The 26976-nt window shown below is 34.5% G+C and overlaps 1 long non-coding RNA gene and 1 pseudogene across 1 annotated transcript; both read left to right on the top strand.

The window, feature by feature from the left end:
• The first annotated feature begins 51 nt into the window (after positions 1 to 51).
• LOC143665310 (uncharacterized) lies at positions 52 to 12386 on the top strand. The gene is made up of 4 exons (XR_013166866.1): positions 52 to 150; positions 9514 to 9661; positions 10822 to 10916; positions 12092 to 12386. It is a non-coding gene; the product is annotated as an uncharacterized LOC143665310 (long non-coding RNA).
• Positions 12387 to 15584: 3198 nt separating this feature from the next.
• LOC143665171 (E3 ubiquitin-protein ligase RNF19B pseudogene) overlaps positions 15585 to 26976 on the top strand; it is a 29220-nt pseudogene continuing 17828 nt past the window's right edge.

The following is a 26976-nucleotide window of genomic DNA, read 5'->3' as shown; positions in this document are numbered from 1 at the left end:
ACAGAATTGGAACACAGTCATTGTTCTCAAATGTCATTGTCTAATGGAAGAGGAATATAAGCCAGTAATGACAAAACAATATCACATTATAACTTATCTATTTAGTTGTTGGTCTCTCCAAATTGACTATAAGCTCTTCAATATCAGAAGGTATTGAATTTGAAAAATGTCAAGATGCTACTCATATGCAAATCACATGAGCATAAGTCAAAGTTATAGTAAGGATATTACTAAGAGGAGAGGCAAGTGATGAAGCTGGTTCAGGGAGGATCTAGAGAGAGTGAGTACATGAAAGCTCTGAAAGAAAAAATACTGTTCTGCGATTTCTACATCAGATAAAAAAGTGGTTAAAGTCCTACAGGGCAATAATAATGTAAAATTCACAATTATCTTTTCTAGGAAACTAATTATTTTATCTCTACAAAAAAATCTAAGAGTTAATATAAAACTTCAGAAACTCAGTTCTTTTCAAGTGTAGTCAAAGAAAGGTACTTTCTGATGGGGTATTAAAATATTCTTGAGTGAATCTATTAAACAACGTTACAATATGCCACTGAAGGGATAGCCAGTCATACTTTTGTCTAATTTCCAAGTATTAGATAATTGTTCTTTCATTTATGTTTGACATAAGTTTTTCTGTAGGTTAAAATATGTAGGGGTGAGTATGAGTGCCAGCGTTTGTGAATATCAATAGTATGCCGAAAAATTTACTCGTTCATGACTATTAAGTAAATGTAAAATAGTAGTTATGGATTAGCTTAAATGTGCATGTGTGTGTGTGTATATATATATTCTAACATATATATTCTACTGTATTTTACATATATATATGTGTGTCTGTGTGTATATATATATATATATACATATATATATTTCTAATGACCTAACACATAGGATCAGGTAGTCAAATAATTCTTATCAAACTTACTGATGATCTCAAAACTATGGTGATTAAAAAGCAAAGACAATGAAGATAATGGTCTGGAATACCTCAACAGTCACTCAAAATTAAGTTGCCAGACATAGTAGTGAAGCCAGTTAAATTTGAGTTGAAAAGAAAAGGGAATATTTATTTTAGTAGAAGTATGTCTGACATATTGCATGGGACATACCTGCAAGCAATGAAAAAAAAAGTCATTGTTTCTCAGCAATTCAAATCTAACTGGGTATCCTGAACTTTTATTTGCTAAATCTGGAACAATCCCAGATTCTTCCTCCCCTTCACACAGAAGGAAACATTTAAATTACATAACATCTCTATTTTATACTCACATTTTTTTTTTTTATTGGCAAAGTCTCTTGAAGGATAGAAGAAAAAATATGGAAGCATTAAACTTTATACTCACATTTTTGAATGTCTATCTTATATTCTCTAAGGAACAATGTATCATAAATCTGATGATTGCAGTTTTATTTACTGCAAGTGAACCTTTAACGGGAGACATCCTACTAAGGGGTTCTACAGGAAAGTTCTCCTCTTCCTAGTGAATGCGATCAGTATAATTGGCCCAAAAGATGTCCACAGAGAAACTGGACCTGGTTACCTGCTCTATTTTTCTTCCTCCCCAGGGTTGCTCTCTAGTAAAGGAATGAATGGATCTCAGAGAAGATATTTTAACTCCTTCTCCTCAGATACATTCATATCTTTAATATTCAAGGGAAAATATACTTCCTGATATACCATAAATATAATCCAAGCCAAAGAAAAGTATCTAAATCCCCCCATCAGAATTAGTATCTTTCAACTTGGGAAAAGCTTTTTTTAAAAAAAATTACAAACACTAAAATTTGGATATATTTCATATATACCTAAAGCTTTGAGTACTGAGGGAACACGTTAGAAGAGCTATTTGTGAGAAAATATTTAGTAGCAATCTGTTTGTTCTAACAAATCCATCTTCCACTTCTCCAAATTGTGTTTAATCAAATACATGACATTTAGTAAGTATCTCAGAAGGACTACCTATGATAGAACGAAAGAACAATTTGATGACTAATAGGTCATGGAGACCAAGGTATTATCCTCAAGTCAGTGAATATAGATGAACTAGATTCTAAAAATATTAAGACAGAATAAAAATCCAAGATTTAACTTGGAATGTGTAATTTTTGTATACAAGAATAAAATTAAAGATTCTGTCATATGTAAAAGTGGCAATGTGGTGATTCAATCAGCGATTTAATTTTTTTTAAAATATATACATTTGCATAACTTTCTTTAGAAGACCCAAGTCTCCTTTCAAAGAAGTTCTTAATTTCCATTTTTCAATTCGGTGAGCAGGGAAAAGAGTGTTGACGGTGGAGTGTCTGAAGGGAACGTACTGTAGGGAGTATCCCTACTAAGGAGGAATCCTGCCAGTTCTAGAGAGAGGAAAATGAGGTGGCAGGATGATAACAAGAGGCACAGAAGACATGGTACTAACACCTAACATATTGTCTTTACAAGTATGAAAAATGCATGCATAGGGCTGTGCGACGGTGGCTCAGTGGCAGAGTTCTCACCCGCCATGCTGGAGACCGGGTTCAATTCCCAAGGCCTGACCATGCAAAAAAAAAAAAAAAAAAAAAATATATATATATATATATATATATATATATATATATATATAAAAATATATATATACCCCATATTTTTCAAAATTATCAAATGATAATATTTTATAACTAAGTAGAGAAAAATGGTGGCATTTTAAAAAAAGCAGTGGAGAAATAACAATGTTTCCTGCTTCCTCATAGATATAATAGAGAATATTTTAAAACAGTTCAGAAATATGAAACCTCCTTTCTCCCTTCATTTCCTAACCAGTGCATTGCATCCTAGTTTAAAGGGGAACAAATAATAATCTGAAACTGGAGGAAAAAACAGTCGTTTATAGTTTGTTTGAAAATGTCTTGTTAAAATTTGAAATCAAATTTAGAAATCACAATATTTGAATATTCCTGTTAATTTCTGGACCAATTTGAAAAGCCCATGGTTTCACAGATGGCTGAAAGGATGAAATCCAGAGCTAGAAAATAGTGAATTGAATAAAAATTGTCAGGCACACACGTGTCCAAGGCTAGAGATTTTTGTCAACGTTTATTATGCTAGACCTTACCAAAAGAGTCACTCTTATCAAAAGAATTATATATCATTTGCTACAAAATGTTTTGTGACTTAGGTACTTTAAAGAGCTGTAAAGCCATTTCAAGAATTAGTCAAAACTTTAAACTTTTGTTGTTGCATGTAAAGTGCTTGGAAGTCATCACTGCCAACAACAAGAAAAGAGCGAAAAAACAAAACAAAACAAAAAACTTGAACAAAACAGCAAATTTTCCTTGATTTATTGAAGAAGTGAGGTCACAGGATGAACAATGAACAATTGCTCTAAGAATCAGAAAGAAAGGTGGATATAGAGAATTGTAACATACACACAGAATCACAACCTATGTGGAGCAGTAGCCCAGGTGAGGAAGTGCATGCTCACACACACACACACACACACACATGTAATAGTAATAATAATAATAATAAAATGCTTAGTGATTAATTTAACCAAAAACTACAAGACATGTGCAAGGAAAGCTACGTAACTCTGATGAAGGAAATTGAAGCATAGCACAGTAAATATTCCACACTCATAGACAGGAAGACACAAAATTATTAAGATGTGAATTCTAACATACTTGATAAATAGAGTCAAGCTAAACCCAACAAAAAAATCCCAGCACATTATTTTCTGATATCAATAAAATGATTCTGAAGTATATAGGGAAAGACCAAAATCCCAGAAAAACCAATGCAATATTGAAAACAGAATAAAGTAAAAGAACTCACACTGCCTAACTTCAAGACTTACTATAAAGCTACAGTGATCAAGACAATGTGTTAATTGGCAAAGAATAGATAAACAGATTGATGAAACAAAAGAGATCATCCAGCAAAAAGTCCATTGAACAACTGATCATTGATGAAGGAGATAAAGCAATTCAATTGAGAAAAGGACGTTTTTAACAAATGCTAAAAACTTGTAGAGGTCCAGAACAACTGGACCTCTACAAACAAGAGAAAAAAGAATGAATCTAGAAACAACCCTGACACGTCTCACCAAAAGTGACTCTAAATTGATCACAAACTTAAATGTCAAATGTAAAGCTGTAACATTTCTAGAAGATAACTTGTAGAAATTAAACACACAGGTGATGTTGGGTTTGGCAATGACCTTTATACTCAACATCAAAGCAAGGGATCAATAAAAGAAAAAAATTGGTAATTGAACCTCATTATAATTAAAAACTGCTGCTATGCAAAAAACATCATTAAGAGAGTGAAAAGGCAAGCCAAAAGCTGGGAGAAAATATTTCTAAAACACAAATTTGATAAAGGACTTGTATCTAAAATGTACAAGTAACTCTCAAAACTGAACAATAAGAAAACAGCCCAATTAAAAGATGAACAAAGATCTGAATAGACACTTTCACCACTAAGATGTACAGATGTCAGATTAGCATACGAGAAGATGCACATCATGTATCATTAGAGAATTACCAATTAAAACAAAAGTGGCTAAAATACAAATCACTGAGAACATCAAATGCTGGTGAGGATGTAGTAACAGGAACTCTACTCATTGATGGTGGGAATGCAAAAATATAGCCATTTTGGAAGACAGTTTGGCAGTTTCTTACAAAATTAAATATAGGCTCACCATATGATCCAACAATAACACCCTTAGGTATTTACCAAAATGAATTGAAAACAGGTGTCCACACAAAAACTTGCATGTGAATGTTTGTAGAATTTTGACTCATAATAGTCAAAATTTGGAAGCAATCAAGATGTCTTTCACATGGGCGGGCCACAGTGGCTCAGCAGGTAAGAGTGCTTGCCTGCCATGCCCGCCATGCCCGAGGACCTGGGTTCAATTCCCGGTGCCTGCCCATGTTAAAAAAAAACAAAAAAACAAAACAAAACAAAAAAGATGTCTTTCACAGGCAAAATAAATAAATAAACAAATAAGCAAACTGTGGTACATCCATATAATGGAAAATTATTCAATGTTAAAAAGAGATGAACTATCAAGCCACATAAACAAAAAAACAAAAAATATTCAAGAGCCTTAAATGCTTAAATGCATGTGGCTAAGTTAAAGAAGTAGTCTAGAAAGACTACACACAGCATGATTTCAGTTATATGAGATCCAAGAAAAAGTTAACAGGAATTAAAAGATGGAGCACAGAACATGTTTATGGAATGAAACTAGTCTGTTTTTACTTTAATTGTGGATACATGACATTATGCAGTTTTAAAAACTCATGCAATAAGACAACAGAAAGAGTAAACTTTAATGTAAACTATCAACTTTAGTTATTAATAATACATCGATATTGGTTTCTTGACTGCAACAAATATACTACATTAATGCATGACGTTAAAAATAGGAAAAATTGTGGGCTTTTGGAGAAAGGAGAATATATGGGAACTCAGCCATTTCTGCACAATTCTGCTGTGTATCTACAGCTGCTGTAAAAAAAGCTATTAAAATTAATTAAGAAATGATTTATCATTTTTCATAAAGCATACTTTGAGGCTCGAAAATTGTTAGCTTGAATATCAAGATAATTAGAACCCTCTATATTCTAGTGGAAAAGTGGAAAAAACACAATTCATTACACTTTCTAACTACTCTGCATCTCTAACATTTGATATGTAAAAGATTACAGCAGCTCAGGCAGCATTTTGACTAACAGGTAGGAATTCCACAAACACGGAAGATTAAAATGAACTGATGGCGCTGCCCCTTATTCTTAGAGAAGCTTTACATTTTTCTGTATTAAAATGAAATAATGAATTCTATTTTTAAGAAATCTTAAGTAAGCATATTGCACTGCATATTATGGTTTCTTTGGGGGCATTATTAATTATATCAAATGCTTTTATTTGCCTTTTTTTTGCAGCATAAACTGGAGGAAAAATGGCTCGGTGACTACACATTGCCTTATACTGATTCCATTCATTCCTTAGAGTCTATATGTATATATAGTCTCTATTGATATTGAAAGTGTGTTCCCATAGTAATACATATTTTCATCTTAAAAGTTTTTATGCAGATGCTGAATATTTTATCATTCTATGGATGAAAAAACTGAGGAGAGAAACATTTTTATCTGTCCATGAGAGCCCCCTAATAAGCAGAATTATACATAACATATGTGTGTGGACCTAGCTACATTGTTCAGTGTTCTTTCAACCATATAAAACTACATCTTCAACAGCCAATGAGAGTACTTTCTCTTCTCTAATCAACTTATCATGAAAACAAAAGATATCAACTGAAGTAATTCATTCACTTGACCCAATATACCTCTCAATTCTTTTATTTGTACCCTTTCATGGGATAAAAGTGTCTTATTTTGGATGTTCTAACCTCAAAAGCTACAAGACTATCTTACTAGGTGAGAAGTAGTTATTCTATCTGTCCAAGGAAGGAAACTGATTTTAATCTAAGAAGGGAGAGGAGATCAGTTTTTGATCATGGGAAAGTTAAGGTAAATAAAATACAATTATTTGTCAACAAAACCTTCACATTGCAGCATGAAGATGGTGATAATCTACTTTTACATCAATAAGAAAAATAAATATTCAAAATCTTCCACCAACTACTTCCTTGAATCTGAGATGAAATGGAGTGAAATTTTCAAATTGTGGTCATTTAATCACTTACTTTGGGAAGGGGGGAAAAACAGATTTCAGATGAAATTCTGTTCCTGGTAATTATTTCATCTAGTTGAAGGGGAGGAAGATATAGAGAGGTTAGAAAAGAAATACGGCATATTAATTGTCTGAACTCTAATATCAAATTTAATGAGTCCAGTATCCTGTCTCTACTTCTTAAAGACTATATGACAACTCAGCAAACTGTTCTTGCCTCAGCTTCCTTATTGAACAGAGGAAGAAATGAAAAGTAATGAAATATTATTGATACACCTCACAGGACTTTTGCTAGCATGGAATGAGTCCATAGGTATGACATACTCAGAATAATATCTAGCATTATAAATATTCAAAAATGATAACTACAATTTCAATAATGGAAATGCAAAAGTGTGGGTTGAGCTGATAAAGATGGGTCACTTTCCAATTCCCAGAATATAGAAATACTGAGGAGAGATATAAAAAAGATTTCAAAAGATAAAAAAGAAAGAAAAACCTCTCAGGTTCCAGAAATGAAGAAATAATTTAAATGAGAGAGGTAAATGAAAACTATTGTCAAACTGAAAAAGACATAGAATTCAGGGACTGGAGACTGAAATGCTCTTATTCTCATTAGTAAATTGAATTTGACTTTAGATATTTCTAATAATGGAAGGTAACATTATTACCCTATGCAAATTCATCCCTTGGTACATAAAAAGTGGAGTTAAAAATACAAAAAAAAATGATACCTCTAAAGTATGAAAAACGACCTAACCATAAAGGGAAAATGATAATTTGAAATACATTAGAATTACGAGGTTTTTTAATTAAAAGAATTAAATGAAAAACATCCCATATGAGTGTATATGATCAATACATATTTTCAAGAGGACTCATATCTAGAATATATGAACAACAAATGCAAATTAATAAATGGAAGACTGAAAGTCTGATACAAATCTTGGCAAAGCACCTTGACCTTTCAAAAATGGATGTCAAATGTGCCACAAAAATATAGAAAGTATTCAGCATCATTATTCTTTATCTGTTTCAACTGTGAATCTATCCACCTACATATTCTTACAGATATTTGATTACTTTGTACATTTCACCTGAAATTGATTTTTTAATAGAATGAGGTAGATATCAAAACTATTTTCCTCAAATATAGTTATTTAATTAAACAAGCAGTATTGATTGGAAACACCAGACATTTTCCAGTGCAATGCAATGTTATCATTGCCATATAATCAGTGAATATATTTATTTCTAAACCGTACTCTGTCTCATTGGTATATTTTTCTAACTTAGAATCAAAACTGCATTGTACTAATTGCCATAGTTTTATATCACATTGATATCTGATGGCCCAAGACATCCAGATTTGTCGTTTTCAAGTTTGTCTTAGTTATTATTGGCCCTTGGTATTTTCCTGTAGTTTTGGAATCAGATTTTCATGACATACATACATACACACAGATAAATTGCTGAATTTTGATAAGAGTTTCTTTGAAATTATAGACTACTTTGGGGATCTGGGTTGAGAGAAACTCGAGCAGAGTCACGGGTGTCAAAAATAGCCAGTTAAGACAGTAAGCCAAAATGAAAATAGCAGTCAAGCCTTTAATTATTATTGTGACAGTAAAAGGAAGAAGTCAACTGCGAGGAAAAATGCTGGCTCCTCCTGTTCCATTTTATTCTACTAAACAGTGTCACTAATAGAAGGTCGGATGGGGTCACATAGATATGGGGTTGTCTTGCTGCCATGGGAACCCCCAAATAAGTTTTTTGTCCTTTTATGAACTTGGGACCTAGGTATTAAATGGCAGTGGTGGGTTATGTGTGAAAAAGTACTGAATACTGGATCAAAGTGGAGAAAATGTCATCATTTCCCTCTCCCTATGTATCTAAGAAGGAATCAGCAGAGGTCTGAGGAAGCCCCTAGCTCAGGAATGCAAATATAGGTAAGGCACACCAAAGCCAAGGGCCCTGAATTCCTGACTGCACTTCCCTTCAAACTTTGCAATACACTTGCTGGGCCTTGGCTGTGGCGTGGGGAAAGCAGCTTTCCCTGTGAGGCCCCCCAGTTAAAGCCATTGGAACTGCTTATGGTTGGGACTGGAAAAGCAATATAGGTCTTTGTTTAGGAATCAAAATCCTCAGCCATGCCTTTTCCATGCTGATCGTCTATTCCTTTTACACAGTATAAATTTCTATTAAGATATTATTTAATTTCTTTCAATAGCATTTTATAGTTGTCACTATGGAGATCTTGTGCATATTTCTTTAGATTCATCCCCAGGATACTGATGTTTTGATGTCTTTAAGGATAATTTTACAATTTTATTTCCTAATCGTTTGCTTCTGGCATAGAAAAATAAGTGACTTGGTTTTTGTTTGTTTACTGATCATGTATATAAAAACTATGAGTTACTTATTGATTATGTATTATTATGCCTTCATGTCATTTGCGTGTGGCTATTATATTTCTGTCCTCAAAAACCTGCTTTAATTATATATATTTTAATTATCCATTGCAATTATGCTATCATCACAATATTAAGTGGAATGTTACCAATAATGCTTTCGTCTTATTAGTTTCAAGAAATATTTTAGGTGGAATTTTTTTTAAATCTTCACCATTAAGAATGGTGTTTGCTGTAAGATGATGTAGATAGTATTTACACATTAAAGGAAGATCTCTTCTGTGCTAGATTTTTAAGTGTTTTTCTCATGCATAGATGGTAAATTATCTATAATGCAATTTCTGCATGTTGAGATAATGGTTAAATTCTTCTTTCTCTTTTTTTTATTTCTTGTTGTGATTAAATATGTAGACAAGTTGTCAAAAATGAAGCATTCATGCAGTTCCTGAGAAGTAGATTGGCAAATGATGGGGTAAGCATATGATCGAGTACTGTGCTGCTGCAGAAAGGACCGAAACGTGAGGCATGCAACGATGTGAAGGAAACTATGGGACATTTGGTGAGGCAAAATAAGCCAGAAACAAAAGAGCAAATATTGTATGATCTCATTTAGAAAACACTTATAAGAAAACTGGGGCCTAGATTGTAAGCTCTTAGAGCATGCACATTTAGTTTGGAGTGGTAATTGTTATTTCTGGATTTTGAGGGGTTGTTTTATATATGTATAACCTGGTATTGAGAGATAAGAATGAAGCCAGCCAGGTTGGGATTGAGGTAATTCAGAATGCAGAAGTAAAGACGATATTGTCTATATTTTAGAACTTCACCTACTCTTTGAGACGAAAGGAAGAAAGATTTATTTTGTCCAGAACCTAAATTTTCTGTACCATGTAATCTAACTCAACCTTTCAGAATAGATCATTTAAACAATTCAAACATATGGAACACAGAATAAGAACAAAAGCCTTTAATCCTATGTAGCTTAATGTAATACCTGGATGTACCCCAGAGTATATTAAACAGAAAATTAAAAAAATATATTGGCAAAGTCCCTGAGGGATGGGAGAAAAAAAATGGAACTAATAACCTTTACCACTGGGGAAACCCCGGATACTGTGTGAAACATGAGGGACACCCAAATCAATAGGCCAAGCCCTTGACCTTGAGGTTTGCTCGTGTGAAGCTTATTTATGTAGCAGAGAAGCTTAGCCTACCTATAGGTAAGCCTAAGAGTCCCTTCCAGAGGATTTCTTTTGTTACTCATATGTGTCCTTTCTGCAAGTGAAATCATTGCCCTGTCCACTACATAGGATATGCTATCTAGGAGATAACTCTTAGATATGAGCCTGGCCCTGGCACTGTGGGATCAAAAATGCTATCCTGACCAAACTGGGGAAAAGAAATATAACAAATAAGTTTATCAGTGGCTGAGAGAGTTCAAATAGGGTCAAGAGGCTCCTCTGGAGGTCACTTTCACACAAGCTTCCATTAGACATACCTATTATAACTTGCCAAATCCCAACCAAAACCATCCCTGCTAATCCTAAAGAATACCTAGGGCATTGTATAAGAATTTATGAAGGTTCCATGCGCCAGGATAAACTTCCCGAAACCTACAACCTCCAGATGGGTCCCTGGACCAGATAAGTCCTAAAATGCAGAGGGACCAGATTTTCCAGACATTAACTAATTCCATCCCCCATCCCATTTTATTGACAGTCCCTCCAACATGACAAAGTTAGCTTGGGCACAGTCCAACTACCCCTGAAGAGTGGGAGAAAGATCAAAGATGATAGTGGAGTTATACAGAGAAGGTAGGGATTAACAAATCTGTATGATACCCATACCTTAGAGCAACTAGAAGTAAAAGCTTGAAATTGTGGAATTATAACCCATACCAAACTCTGAAATCTGTTCTACAACTAATTGTTGCAATGTATTTTGTAATTTACTGTTTTTTTGCTATTATTGCTATTTTGTCATTTTGCACAAAAAAAGAGAGAAGGAATATAATAGAGAAAATAGGATTTAACAAATGAGTATGACTACTGCTGAATCATAATATTGTTATTTCTTTTGGACTCCAGTGTCTTGGAGCAGCTAGAAGAAAAAAACAAAAATTCATGAAACTGTAACCCATACCAAACTTTAAAGTTTTTTCTATATCTACTTGTTAAAATGTACTTGGAAATTTATTCTTTTTTGTATATATATTTCACAATAAAAAATGTTAAAAAATTTCACTACTAAGAGTAGTGTTTGCTGTAAGATTATGTAGATATCATTTATGTTTTAAAGGAAGATCTCTTTTGTACTAGATTTTAAAGTTCTTATCATGCATAGGTGTTAAATTATCTAAAATGTAATTTCTACATTTTGAGATGATGATTAAATTTGTCTTTCTATTTTTTTCATGCTTCTGTGATTAAATACATAGACAAATTGTCAAATATAAAACATACTTGCACTTCCAGAATAATCACAATTTGCCCATAATGTATTACTCTGCTAATATGTCACTGGACACAATTCGATAATTTTTTGTACCTATGAATATAACAGAAATTGAGCTGTAATTTTCCTTCTTTGTGATGTCTTTTGCTGATATCGTATCTGGGTTATAACTAACTAAAAAGGCAAGTTGGAAAATGTGCCATTTAAGTATAAATTTATTTAATATTGGTGTTATTTTTATTGCATATTAAGAAGGCTTCACCAGCAGAGCCATTTGCATCTGTAATTTTCCTTATAGATGGTTTTGCATTTTATTTTAGCAATAAATGCATTTGCTTTAATAGATTTAGGAATGTTCCATTTTCAATTTCTTCTTTTAACGGTTTCAGTTTATTGAATTTTAAAGAAATATGTCAATTTTATATAAAATCTATTTTAAACAGAATGATGGTAAGTAAATAAATAAATATAGGTGCGCATTATTGTGTGTGCCTATATATGTTTGCCTGTATTTACTAACACTGTTCACTTACAGGTAATAGAAGCACTGTCACCAAAAGAGACACAAGATTACCCAGCACTTAGACATTCTCTTCTTTCGCATGGGCAGAATTCTGCCACTGAGTACTGAGCCACCATCATGCTGCCCTAGACATCCTTTTTTTTTTTTGCTTGGGCAGGCACTGGGAATGGATTCTAGGTCTCCAGCATGGCAGGTGAGAACTCTGCCTGCTGAGCCACCATGGCCCGCCCTAGACATTCATTTTTAAATATAATTTTTCACCCAAAGAAACCAAGTCTCCTTTCATAAATAATTTTTTGTGAGTGTGAGCAAGGTAAGCACAAAAAAGACTTAAAGGTATTTTTGAGACAGAAATTAAGGAAATGCTAAAAAAGTATGGGACATAGCAAGGGACGCATGAGCCACCTTGATAAGATATTCCACTGACAAATATGGGAAATTCTGAGAATGAAGGCAAATAGCAATAGCAAGGAATTATAGATAGCCATTAGACTAAAATAAGAATCCACGAATCCTTGCTGATAGAAACAAATCAACGTACACATAACATAAAAGAGAAAGTTTGTTCTTGTTATGTAAGTCCAACTACTAAATGTGAAAATGATAAAATTAGACAGTCACCATTACTGCATGACTGTAGTAATAGGCAAGGATCCTCTGTGGATCTTAAAACTCATGGATGAAAGTCTAATAAGAAAAAGGAATCTCACTATCTCTCCCCACAATATAGTTTTAACTACAAAGGAACACCATTAATTTTGCATTGGCTCTCTTTAACTGGGTAATCCGAGTTAACATCACTGGTAATGGGCCAAGAAGACATCATCTAACTACTGATGTGGTGCACTGAGAGACATTACTTCTATGATAGCTCTGCAAAAAATGCATAATTGATTCTAATCACAAGGTAATATAGGGAAAACACAATTTGAAGGATACTCTATGAAATAACTGGACAATACTCTTTAAAAATATTAATTTGAGGGAAGACAAAAACAGAGTGAAGAACTCTTTGAACTTAAAGAAAAGCAAATAAGATGTGAAAACTCAATGCACCATACAACACTGGACCAAAACCCTATTTTGGGGGTTTGGTTTGGCCTAAAGGACATTTTTGATGTGAGAGGATTTTTAAATTAAAGTTTATAGATTAGATAATAGCATTGTTCAAATGTCAATATCCTCATTTTGATAATTGTACTGAGTTGAATATGAAAATATCTCATTTTTAGCAAATATCCATTGAATTATTTGGAGGTAAATGAGATTATTTCACCAATTTACTCTCAAAAGTTTCAGAAAATACATATATTGAGGGCAATGATGATATAGCAAATATCATTTGCTTATATGAATGTGGAGTGAATTGCTAGAAGGTGTATGGTGGGGCCACAGGCACAGGCACCAAAGAGATTCTCAACAAATGCCCACTTTATTGCTTTACACAATACAAAGCAACCAAACAAGAGGAGAAGAGCTCCCATAGTGACTGCCCAGGGAAGCCACAGTAGTCAGGGTCAGTGGACGGCGGCTCCACATGGCCCACTTCATATTGACTAGGAGGAACCTTATATTGTCCTAGGGATGTGTATTTATCCACATAAAGCATAAAGCATGTATCAAGCAAACTCTGCACAGAGTTCCTACAGTGGCAATAAGTTAGGTCTACTTATTTTCGGTTTCTGGTTCCAGGTGCAGTCAGCCCTCTCCACTAGGCCTAATTTCTCCCCCAAGCTGTGAAATGGAAGGATATCAAAACATCTGAATGCAAACAAGCAAGTGTGGAAAAGGAGGGTAAGTAGGCAAGGGCTGAGAGATGGTAAAATTCCATTTGGGTAAGGAGTTTAATGAGAATTATTTGGATTATTTTTGTAATTTTTGAAATTATATGAAGTAGTTTAAAGAGCCTTACCACAACATGCCATATTCTCTATTTCTTGTAAGCTCTTAGAATTCTAGCCTCTTTCTCTGCCACTATAACAGAAAATAAGGTATGAGAAGATCTGAAGCTAATTTTCTGAAATGGGCATTTAAATCAGCAAGCATTTCAAAAATAGAATGGACATTCCATGCTTGCATTGTTTACATAAATTCCCTGCAGGAATTGGTAATACACAATTTCTGGACTGGCAAAGACCTTTTTGGGAAGAAGATTTTAAAAAGCCTAAAAGCAAGACAGAACTTAAAATAAAGCTGTCTATTTTTTAATTTAGCATTTGGAGTATTTTAGCCTGGAAAGTAAAACGAGCAAAGAAGCTTGAACTAACAAAATGAAAAGACTTAAGGAGTCAGAGAAATGATTGGAACCCTTCTATGAAGATTAGAGATTAAAATGTTCAGTTGAGGTAATGAAATACAGTGTGTATTCTTTCATGTGTGTAGAGAAAGTACTGTGTCCAGGTAAGTTTAAAGAAGCTATAAATTGTAAAAATTAGTCAGAATGCCTACAGAAGGGCAGGCCGTGGTGGCTCAGCAGGCAGAATTCTCACCTGCCTTGCTGAAGACCCGGGTTCATTTCCCGGTGCCTGCCCATGCAAAAAAAAATGCCTTACAGAACACGGGAAATAGCTATCAATTGAGGCCAGCTTAGTACAGCTATTATTTAAAATGGAGCTACATCTAGAAAATGCCCAAAAAACTATTCAATTTAGTCAAAAGGAAAAAAAAATCAATCCAGTAAAAAAAAAGATGTCTTATATTCCCATCTAGACAATTTTAATTGAGTGATGAGTAATGCAAAGCTATGCAGTCAAAAATCACTCACCAAGCTGTTACTGATGCATGCTACCTGATGCTGAATTAAAACCAAAATAAACACGCTACAATCTTTACCCTCTCACTTCTTTAATTGAGAAGGCAGATATAGTGAAAGATTGTTGCTGTATAATGTGAAAACTGAAAAGAAAGTTATATTACAGGGTAGTGGTAGTGCTTACCAGCACTGCTTGGAAGTAAAAGTAAAGTCCTCAGTCAGACGAGAGCTTTGAGTAGGTTTCACTCATTCAAGGAACTAATTAGAGATAAAAAAGAATCTCAAATTCTAATAAAGGGAGATATGGGCCCTGGGTGGAGGCTCACCCACTTCTGCTCCCTTTTGCTGGCCCTTCTTTCTGAAGCTTCAGTGTTGACAGCACCAAGACATCCAGTTTCCCAGGCTCAGTTTACTGGAATTGAATAATATGAACCTGATTTCAGTGTTTCGGCCACAAGGCAGGGAGAAAGGTATTTTCACCACCAATAAGAACCAGAAGTTTCATGCACTATGGACCTCTGAAAGGCAGATAGCTCAGGAAATCAAACTTTACTTATGAAATTGCACTGGAAAAGCTTTCCTGTTCATTCCTGGGGACCCAGATGCCACCTCCACAGGGAAAAAAGTCCTGCATTCTCATCTGACACATTAGGGAGCTGCATGCAGCTTTGGGACTGCTTGTGTCATGTCCACGGAAGACAACATTGAATTATCATTTCAGTAAAGAAGATGACCACTATAAAACTTTGAGACATGAGCAGTGCTGCCTTCCTGGAGAGCCTACCTCAGAATGTAGTTGGTCCCTCACTGTCTCCTACAGTTTCAAGCCTGGGCTCGGGCAGTGTGTGAGTGAAAAATCACAAGAAGATATTTGGCATCAGAACTATTAACAATGCAACCACTGGAGTCAGTAACCCTCAATGATGTGGCTAGAGACTTTACCCAGGGAGCTCTGTTTTGCTGACCAGAACCCAGAGAAAGCTGTTCAGAGATGTCATGCTGGGGAATATCTGTCACCTGGTATCCATGGATTTCTTACACTGAGTAATGTCCCTTTGAAAGTAATGACTTAGGAGATTTTATTCACAGCTCCACACTGACTCAATATGTGCTGACTGACATGGGAGAGAAACAATTTGTGAGCAATTTCCAAAAGCCCCTTCAGTTGACATAAGCAAATTCATACTCGAAGTAAATCATATGACTGCCATCTACATGGAAAATTCTTCACTAGTGATGTTGTCTTCAGACAACATAAGAAAACACATCAGAAAGAAGGCATATGGCTGCCATGTATGTGGGAAGGACTTCAGTCAACCTTCCAACCTTATACAACATGGGAACTCACACTAGAGAGAAACCATATAGTCGCCATCTGTGTGGGAGAGACTTCAGTAGTAGGGCTAATTTAAGATAACATTAGAGAATTCACACTGAAGAGAAAACATATGGCTGCCATCTCTGTGGAAAAGCCTTCAGTCAATATTCCAAACTTAGAAAATATGAGAGAACTCACACTGGAGAGAAACCATATAGATGCCAGGGAAAGACTTCAGTAATAATGCTCACTTTAGACAACATGAGTAAATTCAAACTGGAGAAAAACAGTACGAATGTCATCTTTGTGGGAAAGCCTTTAAATAGCATTCTGCCTTTAGATGATAGGAGAGAACTCACACTAAATATGCTGTGAATTTGGAAGCGCCTTCAGCAACAGCCCTAACATTTAACAAGAGTGTAATTATCAGTCAGTGTAATCCATGGAAATATCTTTATTTACAATCTATCCTCACACAACATGATTATTACAACACGTTTGTAAATAAAGGAACCCTATGCCTGTAGTTATCCATGGTTGATTTCACCTGAACTCCAACCTTAGTGTGCAAAAGAATAGTTTGGCATAGGAATAACTCCTAAACCAGGAAATCAGACAGAAAAGTCATTAGTAGGATGAGGAACTCTAGAGGAAAAACAGATAAATTTTGCTGGAATATTTATTCAATGAAAACATGTAAAAAGAAATTCTTTACTTACAGAGCAACACATAAAATATGTGAGGTTTCATATTGTATAAAACACTGTTTTTTAGAATAAAGGGAAGTTTTCAGTAGTTTTGAATTCCTTAATCATGGTTAATTAGAAAATGTCCAACCCTCCTATTAAAGTGAAAAGCCTTCAGCTGGAGCTCACATTAGGTATATCAAACTGGAAAACTTCTAGTAAGACTACATTACCACACAATTCAACCATGAATTTATAATTTGTCTAATGACCTATGATCTATGACTGTTAAATGCAACATTTTGTAATGAGTCGTAGGCAAGTATATTAAAATTCCATACATTAGTGTTTGCAAATACTTATGAAGAAAAAGCTGTTGCTAAAGATTCTACCATGTTGGGCAAATTCTATTTCTTATATAACTTTAAATGTAATTATGATGACAGGGTTGAATCAGAAAATAACCGTGAATGTTATCTGAAACACGTGCAACCCAAGATGCAGTGTCATAATTTTTATATACTGTTAACATATACGTAAATAGCAAGAATGAATGGAATATACATAAACAGAGGATTTAGGAGTAATTTCTGTTGGTGCCTTCATTTTTCATTTAAAATGTCATTATTGGTCTCATAACTTAAAATGGAATTTAAATCATCAGTGAAAAACAATATGGTCAGTTCTGGAGTCTTGGGGGGACCTGGGGATGAAAAACCCCACAATCCTGACTTAGACAATGGGTCATTCCCTCATTACAAATGTCCTGCGAACTTCCATCTCCTGGAGGGCACTGAAATGGCACTGGTGGCCTCAGGCTTGGATGGATGCAGAAAAGTTGGTGATAGAGGGAAGTGGTCGTGGCTAGGAGGAGGTAGAGCATGTGGTACCTGAATGGAGTGGCTGCCATCAGAGCAGACCCTATGCCTGCTCAGTTTCCCACACTGCTCATGACAGAAGCATCTCCTGTGCTTGGAGATCTGCAGGTGAAAAAAAAAAAAGCTGCTGCCCAACAACTGCACAAACTCAGTGAGCAAATCCACTCACAGGACATCTGTGTGCTGCTCAACAGCATGCTCCTCATGCATAATTAAGAAGATTTCCTGCTGTGTGACCACCTGGCTTCAGACCTGATGCCACCAGAGACCGGCCCCAGCCTCTGGGTATACTACCATTGGTCTGTGACTGTGTGAGCTGCTCCAGGCTGACTTTCAAGAGAGAAGGGTGCCAGAGAGTTTTGCTACCACTATAAGCAGACATGGCACCCAAAACAGTCCCGTGATATCACCAGACAGCAGAGGGCAGACTTTGCAATTCAGACTGAGTGCTCCTCAGGTCTGTTAGGGGCAAGAATCTGGACCACATGACCTCAAGCCATGCCCACAGTGCTGTGATTACAACAGCAAGATGAAGGAAGGTAGCTATGATGACCTATGCATAATGCGGCGGAGGATTTTGTTGGCTTTATCTGAAAGAAATCTCAGACTTGAGATTGCACATTTTGGGGCAAGAAGCTGGGGAGCCAGAAAAAGAAAATTATTTAGCTGCTTGGCACAATGACTGGTGCTCCTGCCATTTTTCCCTCATGGCTAGCATGCATTCCTGCCACGCCCACTGGCATTCCTGTTAGTGTTAGCAGGAAGATCCTCAGCTGGTGTGAGGAAAGGAGAATCTCCCAGCACTTTGTTGGGCATTGCATGCTGAGTTATTGCTGCAGTTAGTGTTTGTCATGGTGTCTGCATTATTGTGGCATTTGTCTATGGGGTTGGGCTCATTCTTCTCAGCCCTGGAGGAGGCTGTGGAGTTAGTACAGTCAAGGGAAAAAGATGAAAGTTGAGCTTGATGAAGATGATGGTCCAATCACAATGGCAGATGCCTGGCAAGCCCACAAGAATCCTGGCATGGAAGAAGGCAGCATTGAAAGTGTAAGTAGTGTTTTGAGCACCAGCAGATGGGCTCATTGTCATGCGGGGCCCTTACAGCAGCCAGCTTTGCGGTCCTCTCAAGGAGGGGGGCGGTGACAATGAGTGGGGCAAGGGAAAGTAGCAGGTTAGAAATCCAAGCTGATGTGCAGAAGGAGATTTTCCCCAATGACATAGCCAGTCTTGGTGCAGTTAGTGGCAATGACAGCATGTGCAATGGCCATTTCCAAACCAATACCAAAAACCCACCAGACTGAGTGTGCAACAATAGAGAAATCCAATGGTCATTGAAACCAAGCCAAGCCAAGCCACTATCAGCTGGCGAATGGAAGCAGCAAATAGGACTTGCCCCTTGTTCATGCTGAGATGGTGGTTTTTGAAGAAGGTAATGGTGGTAGTGGTAGCAGTGAGGAAAGATCCCCTCTGGAAACACCAAAGAGGTAAACAGAAAGACTGCTTGGCCAGCAAACTTTGGGACATCAGCCTGGCCCAGCTGAGAGCATTGTAGTGACCTGGAGAACTTCGACATGCAGTTACACATTGTGTCAGACCTCTCCTTAGATGGGCGTGGCTTCCTCTCTTCCCACCCAGCAGTCTGCCCTTCTACCCTAGAGCCCAGATGCCAGTGTGAATTTCTCTGCCTCAGCTGAGAGGAAGATTGTCTTGAAACCAGAAGATTCAGAAGCCAAAGTATGGAGTGGAATCAATCTTCCTTTTCCGAGATGCATACTTCTAACGGCATTATTTGGAAACATTTTTTGAGGTGGTAGGGGTAGGATGGTGTTACATATTTTATTCCAAAAAGTCTCTGGTCGTAGGTTTCCCCAGGGAAATTCTGAGAAATTTGCCATTTCTTACCAGATAAAACACGGAAATTTTGCCCTTAGTCTCACCCCTGTTAGTCCCCTCCCTATTTTAGTTTTAAATGACTGATTAAACTGACTGTGGTGACCCATGACATGTGTGAGAATGTATGCAGAAATGTGTGTACATTGTACGTATGCTATTGTATTATTGAAGGATACATTTTAATAAATATTTCTGTCATAATTAAAAAAAATCACGGCAAAATACTACATACCTAGTAGGATGTTATTATAAAAAAAGAAAGAAAGAAAGAAAGAAAAAATAGAAAATAATAAGGGTTGATGTGGTAGAAGAGAAATTGGCACACTAGCGCATTGTTGGTGGGATTGTCATATGGTGCACATGTTGTGGAAATATGTTTGGTGGTTACTCAGAAATCTGACATGGAATTTTCATATGATCTGGTATTTGATAGTTGAATTAATTAAAAATGTAACATATATACCCAATGGAATATTATTCAGCTATAAAAAAGGAATGAACTCAACGTGGATGAACCTTGAAGAAATCATGCTGTTTGAAATAAGACAGACAAAAGACAAATATTGTATGATTATGTTTATAAGAATTACCTAGAATAAACTAATTAATAGAGATAGACAGTAATTACAGGTTACTGGGGATCTGAGGGTGAGAAGAATAGGGAGCTATTGCTTAATGGGTGCAGAGTTTTTGTTTGAGGTGTTGACCAAGTTTGGGTAATAGATGCTTACAAAACTGCGAACGTAATTCATATCACTGAACTGTACCCTTGAAAGTGGTTAAAATGGGAAAATTGGATTCGTATAAATGTTACTACAATAAAAATTAAAAAAAAAAATTTAAAGGAGTCTCTATGTCTCTTTTCCTCAGCATTACGGCTAGGTTTTGAAGGTTACTCACCATGTTGACTGTTGAAGCTGCAGGTGTCTCCAAGAACTGCTTCATGGGGCAAGAGAAATACAGATTACAAAGATCTGAAATTCCCTAGTGCCTAGGGATGAGGGATGATAATCTCAAAAGGTTCTACATTTTAGATACATCAAGCAGTGCTACTTCAATTTATTTGGTTCTTCAATTATCAGTAATATGCTCACTTTCTTTGGCTGATTAAAATATTATCAATGTTAAACTCTAATTTGTTAAATCGTCCTAAAATCCTTCTAATGAACAGTTATCCCATAATTCTCAATAAACATTGTAATGAATAGTCCAAGAAAAAGTGGTAAGGGTCTCTACTAAGCAGTGTTTATGTGAAAACAAAGCAGGGGGAAGTGTTTCTATTTAAGAAAAAGATTTTTAAAAATTGGCCAGATTTGATGACTTAACAACATATTGGGGGATAGAGAGACAGGATATGGCTGATAAGAATTTAAGGCTTGTAGCTTGTAAAACTGAATAGAGAGCATCAAATTTACACAGATAGGGACAATAGAAAAAGAATATCTTGCTTTGGGGAGGAGGTTCAAGCTTTTTCAGTGCTTAGAAAAAGCAATTTACATCCTCATGACAAACCTAATACCCTAATTCACTCTTGAAACATGAGAAATGAGACTCAGAATCCATGATCCCTTAATAAGTTACTGGGATTCAAAGCTAGACAGACTACAGGGGCTCTGCTCTTAACTGTTGCTCTCTTCAGCTGATTCATCCATAAAATGGAAATTAAGTCATGGTTTCAAACCAATATGTGATCCCAGCATCTTCTGCATTAATTTTCATAATACTTTTGAAAAACTGATAAGATCTTATTAGAAAAATTTTGAAGATTGCTTAGTGCACTATAATACCAAAGACCCTCTTTCAGTTTATTAAACACATTCATCTCCTATTCACCACATGAAGAATATTTTCCACATGCCTCAGCCTTAAATACCCAGCACTAAGAATAATGGTTGGTATATAGTAAGTGCTAAGTTAAGTTTTGTTGAACAAATGATGAATAGATGAATGGATAAAAAGTAACATAAAAGGAGTACATTGGAGTGATTCAATAAAGATAAATACTTTATCTTATGTTTCAGTTTTCCCCTTGGATATGAGAATGATAATTATTACAGATGTATGTTATAAGAATTGAATAAAATGTTTATATATGATGAAAGATCTGATACATAATATATGGTTTATTATTATTATTATTTCAATAACTGGGGTAAAGTTAGTGAAATGCTTTTTGTACGGATAGTAAAGTACAAGCTAAAAGATATAAAAATACATTGGATTAAGAATGACCAGTTTCCTTGTGACATGGTTTTTCCTTTTTTGTTTTCATCATCAGTTATAACACAGCTCTGAATCAGAATATGATGCAATTATTATATGCTAATTTTAGCCAGAACACTTGTGGCTGCGTGATTGTGAATTTGCATTAATGCAAGATTTTACAATGAATTACTTTTGCATCCTGCAGAATCCCAAAAGAAAATTCTAGATACCAATTAATATAGTAAAAATAAGGTTTTGCATTTTGATTTTCAGGGAAGAATGTATAACAAAAATCACATTAATTTCTTATCAAATAGTATATGAAGTAGTATTTTAAATCAAATAGTAGAGACATGGTATGGTCTCCAAAGATTGAAGAATTGAACAAAAACACGGGAGAATAATAAGAAAATAGAACAAAATCCAGAGTAATTTGGAAGTTAAATTGTTGCACAATGATGAATTTAATGTCCTATGAATTAAGGCAGACCTCAGGGAGATGGAGTGTTTTGGGATCTGCTGCCTTCCCTAACTATTCTTTTGAAACCTGAAACATCAACAAAATGCCACTTAATGATAATGGGTATGAGAGGGAGAGGCTTCATATATAATCAGTTTTAATAGATTGAGGTTTTTCTGAGTGGGTGTAGTTAAGAGTTTAGTAAGAAGAGAAATATGCTTATCTTAAAAGAATAGGTGTTTTGTTTTACATATCAAATGCAAAATTGTCATTTGCCTTAAATATTGGAGGCCTTAAAGGACAATAATTTTAGCTTTTTTCCCCTTACTTCAATTGGTGAATACTAAATCTACCCAATATTCATATTCTAAAAATTATTCATACTGATTTTTAAAATGTATGTAAGTTTTCAAATTAAACTCTTTATATTCCTCTTAAAGTTAGCAGTGGAAGTTGAAAATTCAACTATTTTACATCTCCAGGGAGTAGATTATTTTTATGCTCATGCCCGCAGAAGTCTAATGAGTCATTTTCCCCATTTTTATAGGCACAGCCTCTGTAACTATATGGTAAATGATGGCATCTGAGCTCTCACCTTAGGGAAGTACATTTGCATCACTCATGGGAGATGCAGCTGTCACACCATGTCTGCTACATTTGAGCCTTTCTTCCAATTCCTTAGACTATGATGGACTTTCATGAAAAGAAGAAATAATGGAGACTTTTGAACAGGAATTCTTGCTTGATTTGCAGCGTATTATAAAACCCACACTCAAATTGGAATGTTATAATTTAGGCCAAAGTTCACATACTTTTTGAACAAACTTACCTCAGGTAACATTGAAACCTAGACAATTTTCAAAACTCCTTTGTGGTTAGATGTGAAAAAGCAACTGAATTTTATGGTTTCAGTTGGACTCACAATAAGACCAAATTATTGCCAAAAGATTGATATTTGAATTTCATTTGACTTCAGATGTAAAGAAAATTTTTGCATAGATGTCAAAAAGGATATAAAGATACAAAATTTATCTTCTAGAATTGCACTATTATGTATAATATTATGACTAAATTGCTTCAATCCTGTTTATGTGTTACTCCCTCATGTACTGAAAATCTGGACATCTATTTTTGATATGTCCAGATATATCATTACCTATTTCCTCTACTTCTTAACTCTAATCAGTTGGAAATATGATTGTTATCATAGTTCATCAATTCTTCATCACATATAGGTGCTAAATTGTCCCTCTTCTGCTTTATTTTTTTTTGCACTAATTTTAATTGTAACACCTTCTTGTAAATTTAAGGATGTCTTCCTCTCTTGGATTCCAAGGGATATACTACTTTCTCATATTATAAAATGAGTTTATTATTTTTCGTCTCATCTGCATTCTGATATCAACAAACATACCTGATATCAAATATAAATTTAAGAAAATTTTAAGTTATAACTTTCTACAACTTCCAAATTCTTACACATTTACTTTATCCTTATCGCCCTCCAAATAACTAGTTTTCAAATGCCTGAAATAGGAATTATAATCACAATTTTTGCTAGACCATATCCTTCTTCAAAACACTATCCAAAGTCTATCCTACATTTTAAAATTATTTAAAATCAATTCTGCTCAGTTCAGTATAATCATTCATAATTTGCTATTTTTCTAGTTATTTTTGCATGTCAGCATATAAATAATACTGATTACAAAATGCATGGAAACCATTGATTAGTATTCTGAATAAATTCATGACAGTGGTGGCTGCCACTGAATGACTGAATTTCAGGGACTGCAGTGTTCTATATAATAGTTATAATATGCAAAATGAAGTACAAAAGTAGTACGATTTGAGCATAAAGAGCATTGTTTTAAATTAGTATTATGAACAAATGAATTTGCTAGTTTTTTCATTATGTACCTAAGTCTGGGATTAGCGTAAGCCATACATAGTCAAGTATCTACAAGTAAATATATATAATTCATATTTCTCACGAGTTGGTGAGCACTTTAAAGCTTAGCTTTTTAAAGTTTGATTGTCAATTTCATCTATAACTGCATTATTAAATGTTATTGATGCCATACAATAAAGATCTATGAATTCATTGAAGAATAGCTTAGGTTGTAGATGGCAAAAGAATTAGTTTAGCAGAAGTTAAAGGCCCCAAACCATGCTACAAACAGGTGGCAATATGATTCTCCCTTAAATTAATATTTATTTCATAATGCTTATAGTGCTAACATGCATTATGATAATCCACCACGATGCTATAATATGCAGCGTCCTAAACTTGCTTGATTCCATAAACAATTTTTTCACTGCAAAAGCTATCAAAACTTGGGACAGTATGTAGTTCAATACAAAATAGGAAATACATTTATAGCATGCAAGTGAAGGAGCAATCACTAACATTAAGTGGGCAAACTTTGATAAAAATGAGATGTCAAATGAGTCTTGATAGGCTAACAGCATTTGGATAGGTGCAGATACCTTAAAAATTTAGAAGATACCTCTTGTAAACTCATTTTCATTTTCCTTATTTTGTTTGTTAACATTTCTGCAAATTGTTGAACAAATTATCATGAAAATGAACATGTACGCCACTATAGTTGTTATTCTATTATTATACTTCTGAGTCACGAGGGAGATCGACCACCTTGCACTGCAATACCACTTTTCACAGTGTATCACATACACCCCCTAATAGGATAGCGATCATAATGTTGTTTATTTAGGGAGGGACAGACCAACAATAACAGTAAAAAAAACAGAGACACCTAAAGAGAAACAAAATTCAAATGTTACTTGATGTTTCAGCATAATATGTTTTTTAAAATATCCAATCTAGAGTAAAAAGCATTTATAGCTGAATAGATTTTTGCAGTTGATAAAATACCTATGTAGTGACTATTGATCTGATGTGCCAAATTTGGAGTATATAAAATGACTTTAAAGTAATACACAACTTTCTTCTTATTGGTTGTTTTAAGTATTTTTTTTTAATGATTACAAAAACAATATTTCTTTGTTAGTAAAAGTTTGGAAAGAAGGAAAAACTATAAAGAAGAAGAAAATTAAAAACCTCCATATTTCTTCCTCTTTTTTATAAAGACTTTTATCTTTTAAGTGTGTTTCTTATTTTTTTCTTCCACATATTGTTCTTTGATATGGAAATGTTATTTAAGAATTAGTATGTAAATAGTTTCCAATAATGCAAAAAGTATTTTCTTGCTTCATAATTTCTTTAGAATATAGTGTGAGAAACTTTGTGACATTTCTCTTTTGTTTGCACATTTTACTTAAAATGTTATTTTAATAAATAGGGTAGATGCACCATATTGAAAAATAATAACAATCCAAATGAATCTCTTCATTACTATTTTAAAGTATTTATGTTAGGATATTTTCAGTTAAATATAAATTGCATTCACCAATGAGATTTTTTTACATATCACCATATAATTACAGTAACCGCTTGGCAAATCAGCAATACAATATTCCATGTGTGGAATATGAAGAGATAAACATATCAGTATACTTTATACTATATCAATATTGCAGACACAATCATCAACTTGTAGTAGATCTTAATATTTTTATATAGAAAATGTCAGCTAAATTTAATGATAGATAAGATATTTCTGATTATTATTTAACTATAGTTTCTTTCGCAGTGCAGAAACTAAAACAGTGCTAAAAAATTACATTTGTCAAGAGTCACTGTGGTTTTAAAACCCTATTATTATAATGTTGGACAATTTTCAACTGCTTACTTGCAGTATAATATAATATCATCTCCAATTTTTAGTATGAGTGTCTAGATAAGCCTCTTTGCAGGAGGATTGGAATGGCTAGTTGAGTGTGAAAGAACTTAGGTAATAGCAAATAATCTTATGCTAAATTTAGTGGCTGGGGAAAGACATAGAAAAGAATAAATAAACTCTGACAATGTGTCCTGGTCTGTGTATTTTCTTACAGATCTGACAACAGAGCTGCTAGCTCATTATGGCAGCTGGAATTCAATTCCTTGAGTTAAAAGGTAGTACCCCCAGGAAAAGGACTCGATGTAGATACCAACAATTTGCTTACATACTCCCCAACAAATTTTGAAATGCTATATATTCTATATCACATTTCAAGTTAAAATCTAGAAAATAATATATTTAATGAGCTTTAGATAATATATTTTGCAAATATTGACATTTCAAAATAAAACTATTGTATCAACCTTGAAAAATGTGTGTGGTTTATGATGTTAAGAAAATACTCATCTGAAATTAAAAAACACAAGTAGGATGAAAGTGAAAAGATGGGAAAAATATGTATCATGTGAATAGTAACCAAAGAGAACTGGGTTAGCTATACTGATTTAAAAAAAATAGATATGGGAATGAGTAGGCCCCTCAAAATAGGTATACAGGGGTCAATTCAACAAGAAGATAAAGCGGTTTTAAATATATATGTGTGTGTGATATATATATGCATGTGTGTGTAGATATATATATGTACATACACCTAATGGCAAAGCAGCAAAATGTATGAAGCAATTATTGACAGATTGGAAGGGAGAAATATATGGTTTTGCATTAATAGTAGGATAATACAATGGACCACTTTCAGTAATGGATAAAACGCTTAGACAGAAAACCTATAAGGAAAGAGAAGACTTGAGAAATGCCAACCAAATAGACCTAACATACATACA

Source organism: Tamandua tetradactyla, chromosome 21 (assembly GCF_023851605.1).
Source record: "Tamandua tetradactyla isolate mTamTet1 chromosome 21, mTamTet1.pri, whole genome shotgun sequence".
In the NCBI taxonomy this organism is placed as follows: Eukaryota; Metazoa; Chordata; class Mammalia; order Pilosa; family Myrmecophagidae; genus Tamandua; species Tamandua tetradactyla.
The sequence above is the reverse complement of the archived record's forward strand: the minus strand, read 5'-3'. Positions and strand labels throughout refer to the sequence as shown.